We start from the raw sequence: 14,623 nt of genomic DNA, 5'->3' as shown, positions 1-14,623 counted from the left end.
CAACCACAAAGGTATTGTACACCAAAGGTGAGCTCTGCATTTCTACCAAATGGCAGCCTCAGGAATATAAGAGGGCAATAATAAGTTGCTATTAGCTTGATGTTTTAGGAAGAATGAGGAAGTAAATAAGGGATGAAATCACTGTTGGGATTATATATTCTTTAGTCAATGGCTTATTGATGGATTAATATACTCCCTTCTTTTCCTAGTGCTTTTTACATTCCTTTACTGTTGGAATTTGCTGTAATCACTTTTCATTTGAACCTATGAATACTCTTTCTGCTACTTTGTGTTTCAAAGTATTGCCTGCGCTCCACATTGTGAAATGAAGTAGGCTGGGGCTGTACAGAAAATCATCCACTGCTTTTGTAACTTTAGTGAGGGTGTCAGTGGGAGGGGTCTGGGTATAATGTTATTTTAATGAATCAAAGGAATTAGTACTTTTCTCCCCTGCATTAAACTGTACTTTATTTCCTGTCTTGTGTTTCTCCTTTTTCATCTCAATCGTGTCCAGCAGAAAGGATGATACATGGACAAAGTAACTTATTTCTTCTGGAACAGAGTACTAGCACAATGTTTGCTACTACTTCCTTTTGCAAAGTAAAACACGGTAGTTATTTCTGTAAAATGTTACTACATTTCAACCATTGCTGGGTACATAGAATTGTGATCTTTTCCCCAGCTAAGAAATTGAATGGTAGAATCTGATGGGTCTTTACAAGAGACTCAAATGGATGGGGCCATTTATGAAGCAGGCTTGTTTGCAGACAGTCGAGATACTCTCTTCTGAACTCCATATCAATCCAATAAACTTCTCTGAACTTTAAATTTAAAAAAAAAAAAATCCTGTCCTGTGTATATGGACCACTAGAACAACTTTCAGGTTTTATAATCACCCATTGTTTTTGGTGACTTTCATGGCCCTTTTTCCTTAAGGTATTATTTTTGTGTTCGGTATGGGAAGGAGTTATTCAAATTCACGATTAAGGACCTTTGCACTTTGAGGTTTTAGTTCCCCCCTTCCCTGCTCTCCTTCCACTCCATTCCACCAAAGAGCTTTTATGCAAACTGTGTGTCCTTGACTAGGAAACACTTCAGACCTTAAACTGTGTTTAATTTTATAAGTGTAAACCTACTGATGAAGAAGTCATTTACTGATTTTATTTGTTGATATGTTGTCTTATGGGGCCAAGAGGGTAGTGTTTCTGAATATTAGGTTATCAGAAGATCTTAGTCACAAGCAGCATGTTGAAAGAAGCTAGATCTTTCAAATCAGCCTGATAAGAAATTCAGCATGAAGTGCTTGGAGAAGATGCTGGAGCAGCTGTAGAGTCATTAGTGGTTATTGCTGAGAAATGGATGTTGTCTTTCAGTGTATGCTTTTATAAACAGAGGGAATGCTGGAGCAGCAGCTTCAGATGAAGTGCTAGAAAATCTTTGTAACTAACTTTAAGGACTTGAATAATAAATAGGTGAAAAGCAGCAAGACTATTTGCCATGTTAGATCTATCCCACTGCCTTTTCCAACAGCAAAAATTCCATACTGAATGAAGTATGCACTCCAAAAATATCTTTGAAATGTCCTTCTAAGCAAGCTTGAGAAACACATCAGTAAAATTATTCAAATATACTGATTATCAAACTGGGAAGATGTGGCAAGCCATGCATACCAGCTTTTTGGAAATACTTAATGTTTGTCAAGTTAGTATGTTGTTTATCTATTATAATTCCAGCTGTTAAAAACTGAAAGCAAGTTGGGTGACTGCATTAATTTGATTCATCCTGTTTTCCTACTTAATTCCTTATGTGTCATTTGGATTAACAGTACCAGGGACTGAGCTTTACCTTTCAAAAAATCTGTTGTGGAAAAATAGATCAGTGTTGGAGAAATGAGTATCACTAAATTACTTGGAATAGAAAATTCTATCTGTAATATTTAGTATAATGTGTAGTATTTGAAAGCTGGGCTCTTACTATATTAAATCCCCCTTCATACTAAAAATTAGTTGCTTTACAGGGGCGTTACAAACCATTTATGTCTCAGTAGCCAGATTAAATTGTCCCCCTTCCTCAGTCTTCCAACTGTGCCTATCCCAGGGCTCAGCAGCAGAGTTATACTGAAGGAGTGTGAGCAACTGCACTGTACACACATCACTGCAGGACAATACCCTGCTTGAAAATAATTTTGAAAGTGCCTCCTTAATTCAGATTTCTTTCCGTGATTTTATGGGTACTGGCGACCTGCAGCAGATTGCATGAATGTGAAGGAGCAAAAGGCTGGATGGAGTTCATGAAGGAGAGGGGAGAGAGGAACTTAATCCGATTTAAGTTATTTGCAAGATTTTTGTTATGGATATTTAAGCCAACAAGAAAAGAATATCTAGGCTCAGTTTACTACAACTTTAACCACAAAAGGGCTTCTATTTTAGAACAATAAAGCTACTTGTTAGCCTGATTAGCTAGCAACTCATCATGTTACACTTCACTGGAATCTGGGGGAGTCTACCAGGAAGGTATCCTTGTACCACTTTCTCTGCTTTTATATTCAGTTATAGGCATTAATGTTGTCTGGTTTTGGGGGGAAAAAAAAAAAAAAAGGACGTGACTGTAACAGACTTTGGATCTGGACCTGTATAACCTGTTTAAAACTTGGGTTTTATGGTTCTTCTTAAGAGTTCATTTGAAAGAAGTGTGTTCAGCTAAATCTTGTGAACAAAAGTAACAGGACTATGGACTGGAAATTAATCTAGATGACAAGATGTATGTCATTGCAATGACTTAGTAAAATGATTATCAAGTGGGTCAAGGAACACTTGGCTAAACAATAAAGCTTGATGAGATGCATAGGGTCATATGGACAGTTGCATATTAGCATTTTATCCAATTACAGCATATCATGTAATGGAGAAACAACAATTTCAAAGTAAATAATGAGCAAGTAGCTCTTTGGCATGAATTTATATGAACTTGTAATGACATGGTTATAGTTCCAGCTTACTTAGATTTATGTGCATTACTTAATGTCTAAAACCACCCCAAACAATTGGAAGGGAATAAGAGACTGAGGTTAGAAAACACCTCTGAGGGCATGCTGCTTATTTTTTTTGCAATATTTCCTTGGGAAAATGATTTGGCTGACGGAATTTCAGGACTGATTTGAGTTAAATTGTGTAAGGATTTGCTGACAGGCTGAATAACATACAGCACTTTACCCTCATAGAAGGATCAGAGTGAATTTTTAGTATTTCCAAAGCAATCTTTAAATCTTCATTGTCCATTAATGAAGTCTCTTACGCATGTATAATATCTTTCTTGTCTTGCTTTCAATTTGTTAAAAAATTAGCAAAGTTGCCTAGATAGGAAATAGGTAGAGAATTTTATTTTAATATGGCTTGTCTGTGTAGTGTTATTGAAGTATATTGGGTCTTCTTTAATTTTGTAATGTGATTCTCATATTTTTCTTTGCATATTTTTAAATTTTATATCTGTAACTGATACCACTGTGTGTTGTATCTGCCAGTTTCTCAAGTTAAACTTATGAAGTATACCAAATCCTTGCCTATTTAAGGAATGCTTTTACAACATACTGAACATAATTTCTAACTATATCAGAGAGATAAAACATAGAAGTGTCTTCAAGATATGAATCTTTAATACAAAATTTCTGTTCACCAGTAATTTAAAAGGTGTAACACATCTCCCAAGAAGCTCTACAAGCTTGGAGCCTATGCCCTGAGCAGGTTGTATGGCAAGGAACCCCAAACAGCCACCAGCCAGATGAACCAGCAGACACAAGAAATTTTCACAAGAGTTCTCTGGCTTCAGTTCTTCTTCAGTGAAAATGTAGTCACCCAAGGAGTCTTCCTTCAGAAATCTGAGTCTGACAAACTGGCATTCGCTGGGTTTTGGGTTTTTCTCCCCCATCAAAAATACTTGTCTCTAATCAGTGTGGAAAAGGGCTAAAAAAGTCTAGTGCTGTTTGTAGTTTGTGCACCTTTCTTATTTAGGAGTAAGAAAACAATACTTTGCATTCCTTTCAACATAAATGCACACTATTGTTATTTTGATGGACAGGTCAATGAACTAGAAAGCATGCTTTAAAAAATATTTACCTTGCCTAATATTTCCATTCTCTGAGCTTTAGTTGTCTCTTTGATGCTTATAATGCTAGATATTAATCTTTTAGATCAAAATTTTCCATCCCAAAAGTCTCATGTGTATTTTCTGTGCAGTTCCAGTTCAAATAGTACTGTTTTGCCAGGAATGAGAACAGAGAAAAACTGTTTATGCTTATATAAAACCATATAGCTCTATACAATTTCAGCTATCCCTGCACTCTGCTTTGGAGCAGTTTGGTAAGATCAAGCTGCTGTTTTTAACTCCCCTGCAAAGTGATCTGAAATATGGCTGAGTTACAAGACTTAGGAAAAATGTGTGCTCTCAGTAGACATTTGTTAGAAGTAGTCAGCTAAAAACTTCAGAATATCTGTTTTGTACTGTATATCTGTTTCCTCTGAACTGGTTAAATTGGTGCCTTTATTCTGGAGGTACAGGAAATACACATGACTTTCCTGTAATTCCTCCTTCTATCATATCTGAAAGAAGAAAGGACCACCTCCCCCAGTATTGCAGGCTATTTTGTTGGCAATTGGGCAACATGAAGGAGGAAAATAAAGTAACAGGGAGTGTCAGGATGAAGAAGGAGCATAGAGGGGAATAGTGAGTGATAACAAAACTGAAGCAGGAAACACAATCCATGAGAATCAAACCAAGGAATCGAAACAGAGGAAATCACACTATGGAATCACACAGAGGAAAACACTATTAGGAAACACCTAATAATTTATTAATGACACTAAATTCTGCTTAAACCAACCTTTATGCAGACTGCTACGTTTGTCTGTGTGTGTGTGGCATGGTATGCCTTTTGGCACAGTATCTAGTCCATGAAGGATTGCAGCACCCTTGTGAAGATGCTTTCAGTACTCCATTGTCTATGGATCATTATCCACCTGACTTGGCAGCAATAGGATGAGGATGGAGAGAACCTGGGTTATGAGCTGGTCTTCTGGTCTTCCTCTTTGACACCAATGCTGCCTGCTTCAGCCTACCTTGTATCAGATCATGGAAGCTGGAAGACCTGTAGAGCAAAGCATTCCTTTTTGTGATTAAGACATTATTCCTCTTTGTGGTTAAGAGCACACTTCCCCACAAGTTCCCTCCATCAGCACTGTCCTGTGTGACTGAGGGACTCTGGCAGAAATGTCATGAGCTTGACAGCATCCAGAGAGAGCCTCTGTGTTCCAGGAAAAGGGGGAGCCCACATAAACCATATGTGGGTTAAATCACCCCATGTGGACTAAAACAAGAACTACAAGGGCGATCTTACTTTTTGTAGGTTTTTAAATTATAAATGAGTAAATGTCACAAAGCTGCTGTATTTAATGCTAAATTTAGATTGTCTAAACTGGACACTAGGGAGCTAAAGGAGCTAAGAGGAATGGTTAAAAATGCATGCACAGTATAAAAAAAAGCCTCAAAAAACCAAATCAGAGCCTGCTACGAAATGGCTTAGTTTTTCCTCAGAGATGCAGCTCTCATACAGATGCGCACACACACAAAAGTTTCTCATAATTGTTATGCATTAATCTCTTTCTAAGCTGGTTTGCAGTCAGCTTTCTTTACAATCCCCAAAAAGGTGATGGGACACTTGTCACTGTAAGCATCTACTGTCTTATACAGTGTTAACAGGAAAACCAAATTGGCCCCAAATTCACAGATTTTATGCTGATTAGAAAAACACTACAGTAGTCTCATTTGCATATTGCTGAACTGGACAGAGGCTGTAGGTTTCCTGAAAAATCATTCAAATCCTCATTTCTAGTCCTCATCCAGTTTTGTTTAAAATGTCCTGTCACCAGTATCAGAGGGAATGGATTCCATGGACTGGGAGGCTTGCAGCAAATAACACCTTTTGTTTGTGTTAACAGTGAAAAGAAGACACAACCTTAAATATGTGTTTTTCTTTCCAAATCTGGAAAACATAATGTAGCAGCTATTATTGATAATAAGACCCCTGATGTACAAACATAATTTATTTTACAAAGGCAGAAATGGCCATTTCTAGATAGTATCATATCAGCCTTCTAGATAGTATCAATAAGATACTATCTAGATCTGATATTAAATCTGTAGCAGAAAGCTTAACAAGAATGCTTTTTTCCAGTTTAACAAAGTAATAATTAGTGAGAATAAACCTTTCTTCTTCATCTTTCTTTTAAAGTAGAAAGCAGAAAATGAAATCTGTTAAACATAGTGATTTTAAACTGTCATTAATACAGAACACAACCACTCTGCAGCCGTTCTGTTTCAATTTAGTTTAAAAAAACTAGTGCAATTGAATTGAAAAAAAAAATTATTTATTTTTTTGAAATCCAAAGTGAAAGCTTGAAAACTATTGATTTTTCCCATGCTTTAGCATTAAGAAGACAGAGAAGGGCAAGAGTGTGGAGAGCTCACTGTGATGCGTGGCTGCACATGGGGACAGCAGTGTTTGTCACACACAGGCGGCGAGGCACTGCTGGGGTGGGACACTGCCCTTCCCTACTGGAGAGAGGCAGCCTGGCTGTCACAGCAGCCAGCCCTTACTACAGTGACAGGAGCAGGACAGCAATACCATCACACAATGCAGAATGTTGTTATGCCCACGGCAGCTCATGTATTTTAATACAGCATTAAGTGTTGGTAATACTGATTTGATTTCTGAGAGTAGGCAGAGAAAGAAGATAATGAGAAATTTTACAATTCCTATGTTTTTATTTGTGAAATTTTATTTACTTCCCTACTAGGATTAACTGCTTTTGGTCTCACACCTGTAAGCACACAGGCTGGCTGAGCTGGAAAACTTGAATGGAATTTTCAAGTAACAGGAGATCCTAATCTTGGCTTGAAGGAAACCCTTGGCATGAGTTGATTTAATGAGATATTTATGTGAGCAGACTGAACCCTAAGTTTCCTATTCCATTATTATTTATGGAATCTCTGTCATTCTTTTAAGTTTACAATATTTTCTAAATTGATGAGGAGTATATGCTTCAATGAATATAACAATTTCTTTTTCTGACACTCTGACTAGAGTGATAGAACATTTTCTGTTTAGTACAACTATATAATGTAGTTTCAACAATGCTAACCTTGCTTGGATTCAGGACATCAAGTTCAGATTACTTCTCCTGCTAAAAATGGTATTGCTGAAAGTGATGGATACCACTGTGGAGTCCCTGAAGTCACTTTCCAGGGGTGAGGTAACAGTGAACAAATTCCTGATCCAGGGCAGCACATGCCTAGTGTTCAGTGGGATACTGACAGCCCTGTTTAACTTTCCTGGGTGGAGAAGGTGGGACAGGTGGAGAGGGTCACAGCAGCTCACATGATGATTCCTCGTTGAAACTGGTATCCTAGTGATAGACTTGTCTGAAGAATGACTGAGAAGACTCCCTCAAAATCTCAACTTCCTCAATGCTCTTGTGCCTAATTAAAACCTTTGGATTAAAAACTAAATAAATCTCAAAATGGGTTAAATTTGTTGATTAAACTGCAATTAATATGTTATTTAAAAGATTACTCCAGAAAAGTACAGTTTTTTCATAAATGCTGAGTTTGATTGGCAGTGGCAGTTAAAAGCATGAAAAGTTAAATACTTGTTTAAAAATATTTTTTTATATTTACAAACTTTGAGGGAAAATGTCTTTTTATTACACAGTTTATATAAACAGACAATTTTTTTGCACATTTCTTGCACTACACTCATATGATAAACACTAAATCCAGATTAAAGCTCCATAAAAATACATTTTAAAAAAACTTCTAGTATAAGCTGTGGTATAAAAAATAGATAAATATGATGTACTGGTATAAATTTAATCCAGACCAAGACATATTATTAATGTAATATTTGTAAAGCCCCAGAAAGTAAGATTTATTAATTAAAACAAAGGAACACCTGTACCTGCCTTATGGGGCAAAATGTCTCTGCAACCTTATGCTCAGAGACAAACCAACAAACAGTATTTCCTACAAGGAAAGGAGAACTTGATCTGATTTTTTGATGTTTCTTTTTTATTTTTAGTAAGATGAAGGTAAAATCCTTTAGTTTTTTGGCATTTAGGGGGCCATGATGTGTACTTATTCTCACAAACATCAAACACTTCAACTGTTCATTTTACAAGCCGTGAATTACTTTTCTCAATTCTTACAAGAAAAAAAAACTTTTGCATATTCAGAAAATCAAATTAATGTTTATTCCTGGTGTAGTTATAGGGGTTCAGTTCCAAAATAGAATTTTTAGGTATTATTTTTGCTTTTTTGTGCGTATTTTTGTTTGGGTGCTTGGGGTTTTTTAATTATTCCTATGTTTGGTTAATGACAGCAACAATTCTTTCGTTTCTGACTTGCTGCTGTTACTTCTTTTCATTTGCTGTTTGATGACCTTTGCTTTTTCCCTGCCTTTATGAGACACACAGTAACTGATCAAGAGCATTTGGGTGAGAAAAAGCCTTCCTGGCCAGAACAACCTGAGATACAAACCAGCCAAAATTTGATGGGTCCACTGCCACAATGAAGTGGCAAGCTTAGATAGCTGAGAGTAAGTAAACAATGGGTGAATTGGAGCATAAACTGTACAGTTTCTGGCTTCTTTTAGCAGGATGATCCACAGTAGGCAATGCCAAGCCAAGGCATACAATGCATTCATTTTCCCTTAGTGCGCCCCAGTGCAAGTGTTCTCTTGCCACACCTCTCCTGCTTCTGGCAATTAGTTTCTATCACAAGGAGTCTCTGCACAGGCAGGAGTTACTTCCCTAAGTCTGTGAAACTGCTGTTTCTGGCAGAGAAAAAGCAGCTGCTAAGCAGACAGACAAAACTTGCTGCCTTTGTTCTGCACTCCTCTGAACTGCTATTTCTCAGATTCCTTCAATGCACTATCTTGGTTCTCTCATGCTAGCTCACATGGCAAGAGATCAGTTCCACACAGTGAAGTGAAGCACAGAATTTTGTTCTTTCTTACATTCGCACTGTCTTCGGCAGCACACACAGCAGCCAGATTATCTCTGTACAGGGGGTAGGTGTATGCTCCAAACTCTGTTTTAGGACAAGACTAAGGCTTATCCCCTGCCTCTTGTGAAATGGAGATGATGTATTTTGTAATGCAGAAAGATCAAATAGGCACTAAAGTTACACTGACTGCTATCTTCTTAGTTCATCTTTGCAAGCTACTAGGTATTCACTACCTAGAAGAACAGTGAATTGATGTAAGACAGGTACTAACTTAAAAGCTATAGAAATATTATTCTCTCTCATGTAAATAAATAAAAATTTAAATAGCAATATAAGTAAGGAACTTTATTCTGATTCCTTATAAATCAGCCATACCTCACATCTAGCAAAAGCTAAATAAGGTCATAATTATTCCATTCCAATAGTTAGCAATATGCATTTAGTAATTTTACAATATATTTCAAGGTGAAAAGCAAATCTTATTTCCCAGGGTGCATAAAAATGGATTAATTTACAAAGGATTGCTTTTCAATTAGGTCATTCTTAATCTCATGCATATATATACATCTGAACACACTACAGCTGTATTAGCTTAAAATTATATTTCCTATTTGGCATGTAAACTAAAATTGTCAACAATTTGGATGACCGTGTTACAGCTATGACGCAAACAATTATCTCAATCCAAAGAAGCATGAATGCATAGTTTTAATGTGTGTATTTTTTATAATCACTACTCTTTTGCACAGTTGATACATGTTTTCTTATCTCACATTCCAAACTTTGATCTCTTTTTTATGGCTGTTAATGCTCTTGGTCCTGACTATTCTGTCCACATTCTACTGCATCTTTATTTATCAGTACAGGTTTTGGTGCCATTTGCTGAATCATGCTGATTGAGTCTGAGTCTAAAGGTAGCAGTGTCTTAGTAATACAACTCTATATATACTCATGGTATTAAAAGCTATGACAACAATCTCAATCAGCCTAAGAACTAAACCCAACTCTCATGACTGAAATACTGGAAGGCAGAATTCTTCATTGCATTGAAGCATGAACTGATTTCTCTTGAAGTTTTTTTTTCAGATTCAGAAACTAACTCCAGCATATATAAAGGTCTTGTAATTCAGCTATGATAGATGCATCAGATGTAAGAATTCAGAGTAAAGGAATCTATACAAATAACAGGTGAAATTCTGGCCCAGAAAAAAAGAAGTGCAAACTTTCATTAAATCTATTAAGCCTTGATTTCAGAATTTCAGTTCTCCCAAAGTAAAATGAACTCTTACAGGACTGTTATTACTTATTAAATGTGTGAGTCTCTTTCCCTGTGAATATCTAAAACCACACAAGAGAACTGTATGTGTGGGGGTTTTTTTTGTCTTTTGTTTTGTTGTTTAATCTATCTACTACTAAGTGTGTGTGTACAGATTATGAGTTTGTCACAAATAATGATAGATGAATTTTTATTGATTGATTCTAAGCAGAACCACAAATCTTTCCTAACTTCTTTACCTTATGCTTTTTTTAATGTAAAAAAAAAAAAAAGCAAACAGCAGATACCTTTATACTTTCTGATACCCTCCTTTAGATACAAAGTTAGTTCATCAAGCTATTAGCTGCAGTCTATCAGTTTTCAGTCTCTAGGCATCAACTGTCCCATGGCACCTCCTTCCAGTATCCAATGAATCATGTAGCAAACTCAAGCTCTGCATCTGAGCTGTGCTCCCCACAGGCTAATTCTTCAACAGAGACATCATTTTGTGTATCAAAACAAAAGAGCAACACTGAGAAATGTGCAGTGCCAGTGCTGGACCAGGCAGTAAGCACACACCCTGCTGCCCAGCTACTCTGGACTCTACACAGCAGAGCCCACAGGTTTCATGGGCCTTTCTGCCTTTTAATCCTCCTGCCTGTGGCTTCTGGGATCCCTGTCAAGAAGCAGGATATGCAGCTGTTGTTTCAGAGCCTGCAAACTAAGGTCACTTGAAATGCTGATGTTCAGTGTCTGCACTTACTGAGAATATTCAGTGCCTCCGGAATGCACCTTCAGTTCAGGTGCAGTAATTAACCTCTGCAATTCAGTACTGCCATCCCTCAGCGATAGAGATGAACAAGGCAGACCTCCCCCAAAATAATGAATGTTTAGTTTTGATATACATTTTATTTATAAAATAATTTTATCTGTCATTTAGGGATTTTTTCGTACTTACACAGTGCTTTTGATCCATGTTGTTGAGATTTTTTTCTCCACATTTAAATAAATCAGAAATTAAAAGAAAAATATTGAGAATCTGTTACAATTAATGTTACCAGAAAATTAATTTTAAAGGAAAATACAAAATCCTAGTTTGAGAAGTGTGACAGTTGACAGACTTGAAAGAATTTTTGTATGTGGAGAAAATATATTTGATGTATTATTTTATATAGTATTATATGCTGATCATAAACATTCCTCTGGTTACAGATGGTAAGCACTAAATACAGCAATAGCTTCCCACTTCTAATTCAACAGTTTCTGTAGTCAGAAAGAACAAGATTAATACTCATGATTAATATTCTGAATTCTTAACTCTATTGAAAAATGAACCTCAATATATTAAGTAGCTCAATTTCAGGAACAGTCAGCAGGTGAAAGAGCTTTTATGTTCTTTCCCTAGGCTGCCCCCCCAGGGCAAGTTACTAGTTCAGCTGAAAGTAGCCACGTCACAAAAATAAAACTATAACATTCTGTGTGTGCACAATATATTTACATGTACATTTACGGTGTTTTTTCTGTTGACTGACTTAATAAGGGACACGACATTGGAAATAATGCTTTTTTTTTTTTAAATTGCTTTGTGATTAAATTACTTTGAGTGTGGCTTTAAGAAAAAAAAAGTGTCTCCCAAAAAAGTACTGCTAAATAAACCACAATTATATATGCAAACAGACAGCTTACATTTGGCTGCACAACTGAATATCAAATTACACTGAAAATGGCTTTTTAAACTTGCAGCTACAAGTCTGCCCTCAGGCTGACCCAAAAGTCCCTTCATTTCAGCACAAAGTCATTACTTTGCTGTTAAGTGCCATCCATTACAAAACTAAAAGCACGTGCAATTACAATTACACGCTCATTTAGATGTGCAATTGCTCATTTTTACACGTGCAATGTTGATACTGTCTTTATTAAATGTTTTCTGCTTTCCTGAATCGTATCTAGTACAGGGAGCAAGTGCGACTGTGTCACTTCCTGCAATCTACAGCCTTGTGGAGCACAATCAGTATGTTAAAAAGAAATAATTTCCCTGATTAGTTCACCCAATAGAAAAACCAGTCGGTTTTGGGATGTTTTTTTTCCTACATATAAGCATTTTGTTCACACAGCTACAAAATCCTTTAATATTTATATTTGGCAACATATAGTAAATCTCTCTTGGCTAAACCTGTAATTGGCCCTTCAAATTAATTATTGTATATATCAGGTATTTGAGAGAACACTAGATTATCATCATTTAATGTAAGAACATAAACAATACCCACAAAATGAAGTAGAAATTTCCAGCAGTGTAATTGCCAGCACCAGAAAACTGGGAGACAATTGATAAGCGAACTGTTTTTTCTGCTTTATGTTTTCATTTCCCAGTCAGGAGCACAATTCTCTGTAGGCACAGGCAAAGTTGCTTAGGAGAGCAGGTTGCTGGGATCTGTGAAATGGCTGCAGTCCAGCGCTCCTTACGCCAGGCACTGGACAGCGGCCTCGTGCTCTGCTGGCATTGCCAACTCATGGGCAGCAGCGTGTGAGGTGAGAACTGTTCCTGCTGGGATGGTCAGCGCCTCGGAAAACAGCCATTACCAGCCCAAATATTCCCATCTTCCCAGCAGGCCCAGAAGCAACAAGCTTTCAAAATACCTGGCACGCTCTCTTTTTTTTTTGCCCTATTTCTGTTCTTGCCCCTTCTCCTTGCCTTACAGATCAAAAGCAGCAGCCCAGTTTACAGCACCTGTGAAAACACAAGTGAGGGTTTTACTGTTTAGTTCATCCTTAGCATATTTAAATCTGTAAGAATACTGGAAGAACATGTACTTCTACATCTGTATGTGATACCATTTAAATATGTCAAGAAGGGTAGTGTTGATCTTGTGTGAATCTGGTTTGCACCTGGCACACTTCTTTCAAAAAGCACAACAGCTCCATGAAAAACCATACCCTTATCTTAGTTGCCCCATTGACTTTCCCATCAGTAACAGTTCTGGAGTAACAGCCAGAGACATTTAATATTTATGTGCACTTACATATTAATAATTGATAATTAGTTGTGATGTAGCTAAGGGAATGGTTGGTAAGAATAGGAGAGCAACTGTTTCACATGACAATCTCATGAGAATAGATGGTGGGTCAGAAGAAACAGGACATGTCTGAGTATAAACTAATTCACGTGGGAGAAATTACTTTAAATCAGACCTTAAACAGCAGCAAATGGGTTAGTGAGTATGCAGATGTGCTGCATCAGTGCCTGCAAAGAGAAGGTTGATAGCGCATCATGCGTGAACAGTTCAGGAAACCAAGTGGAACATGATGAGTTAGGAGAGAAGACTGTAGGAGGGTGACATCTGTAGATAATAGCTGCTATTTCTGGGACAGTATTCTTCTCTAAGTACCTAAGTTAATAAAAATCCGAGACTGCAGCAAAGAAGAGCCAAGCTGCATGATGGAAAAAATAAAACAGTCTTTATCATCTAGCCAGGAGTATAAATCCTAACAGTGGATATTAATAATTCAGTACTTGAGATTTATGTAATTATGTACTTAGTGTTACCTTCCTATTCTGAACCTCTGGAGTTCTTAGTAGGTGATATGAAATATATATGTTAAAAAAAAAATCAACAAAAACTTAAGGACTTTTAATTAACGTTGTATACTTTTAAGTAAGGTGAAGTCCAGCAAACTAACATGAGGGAACTTTAGTCTGCTCCTCTGGGAGTTAGCAGGGCATGCCCATTGTTTTTGTTGATTACATGTTGTGAGAAAAAATGAGAAAAAATTTGTATTTCCAAACCATGAAGGATGCCATCACTTCTGTAACTGAGAAGCTAGAGGCTGTTCTCTGGTCCCTCCTGCCTGGTGCCATGGGGCAGATTGGCAAGGGCAGTTTTCCAATTCACTGACAGCTTTCCAAGGCCTGTGGATTGCCCTTTTCTTTCTGGATGAGGTTAGCTGTAGAGGCCTCAAAGTTGTGTTCAAAAGTCGCTTATTTCTCCCAGTTTCCACTGTAAGGCCCTGACGGAACATGACTCCCCTTGTGGGACAGAGGACACCATCTTCATCTGTTTCCAGTCCCTCTCAGGTCTAACCCGAGAGGGAGCTGGGCAGCAGCACCTCATCTCGCCTCTCCTGCTCCTTGGCAGGGCCTCGTAGGGCACCTCTCAGGCGTGCACCGCTTCCCTGAATCCCAAGGGACCGCGGGAAGCGGCGGGAAGCGGCGGGGCAGCCCCGCGGAGCCGCCCGGCCGTGCCCGGCCCGCGGCGCGACGTTGAACGGCCCCGCCCGGCACGCGGCCGCGGCCGAGCCGCCGCGCGAAGACCG

The sequence above is a fragment of the Corvus kubaryi genome, unplaced genomic scaffold (genome assembly GCF_017639235.1).
Source record: "Corvus kubaryi isolate FWS band 111438036 unplaced genomic scaffold, C.kubaryi_AGA036_p1.0 37385, whole genome shotgun sequence".
Lineage (NCBI taxonomy): Eukaryota > Metazoa > Chordata > Aves > Passeriformes > Corvidae > Corvus > Corvus kubaryi.
This window is presented reverse-complemented; position numbering follows the sequence as displayed.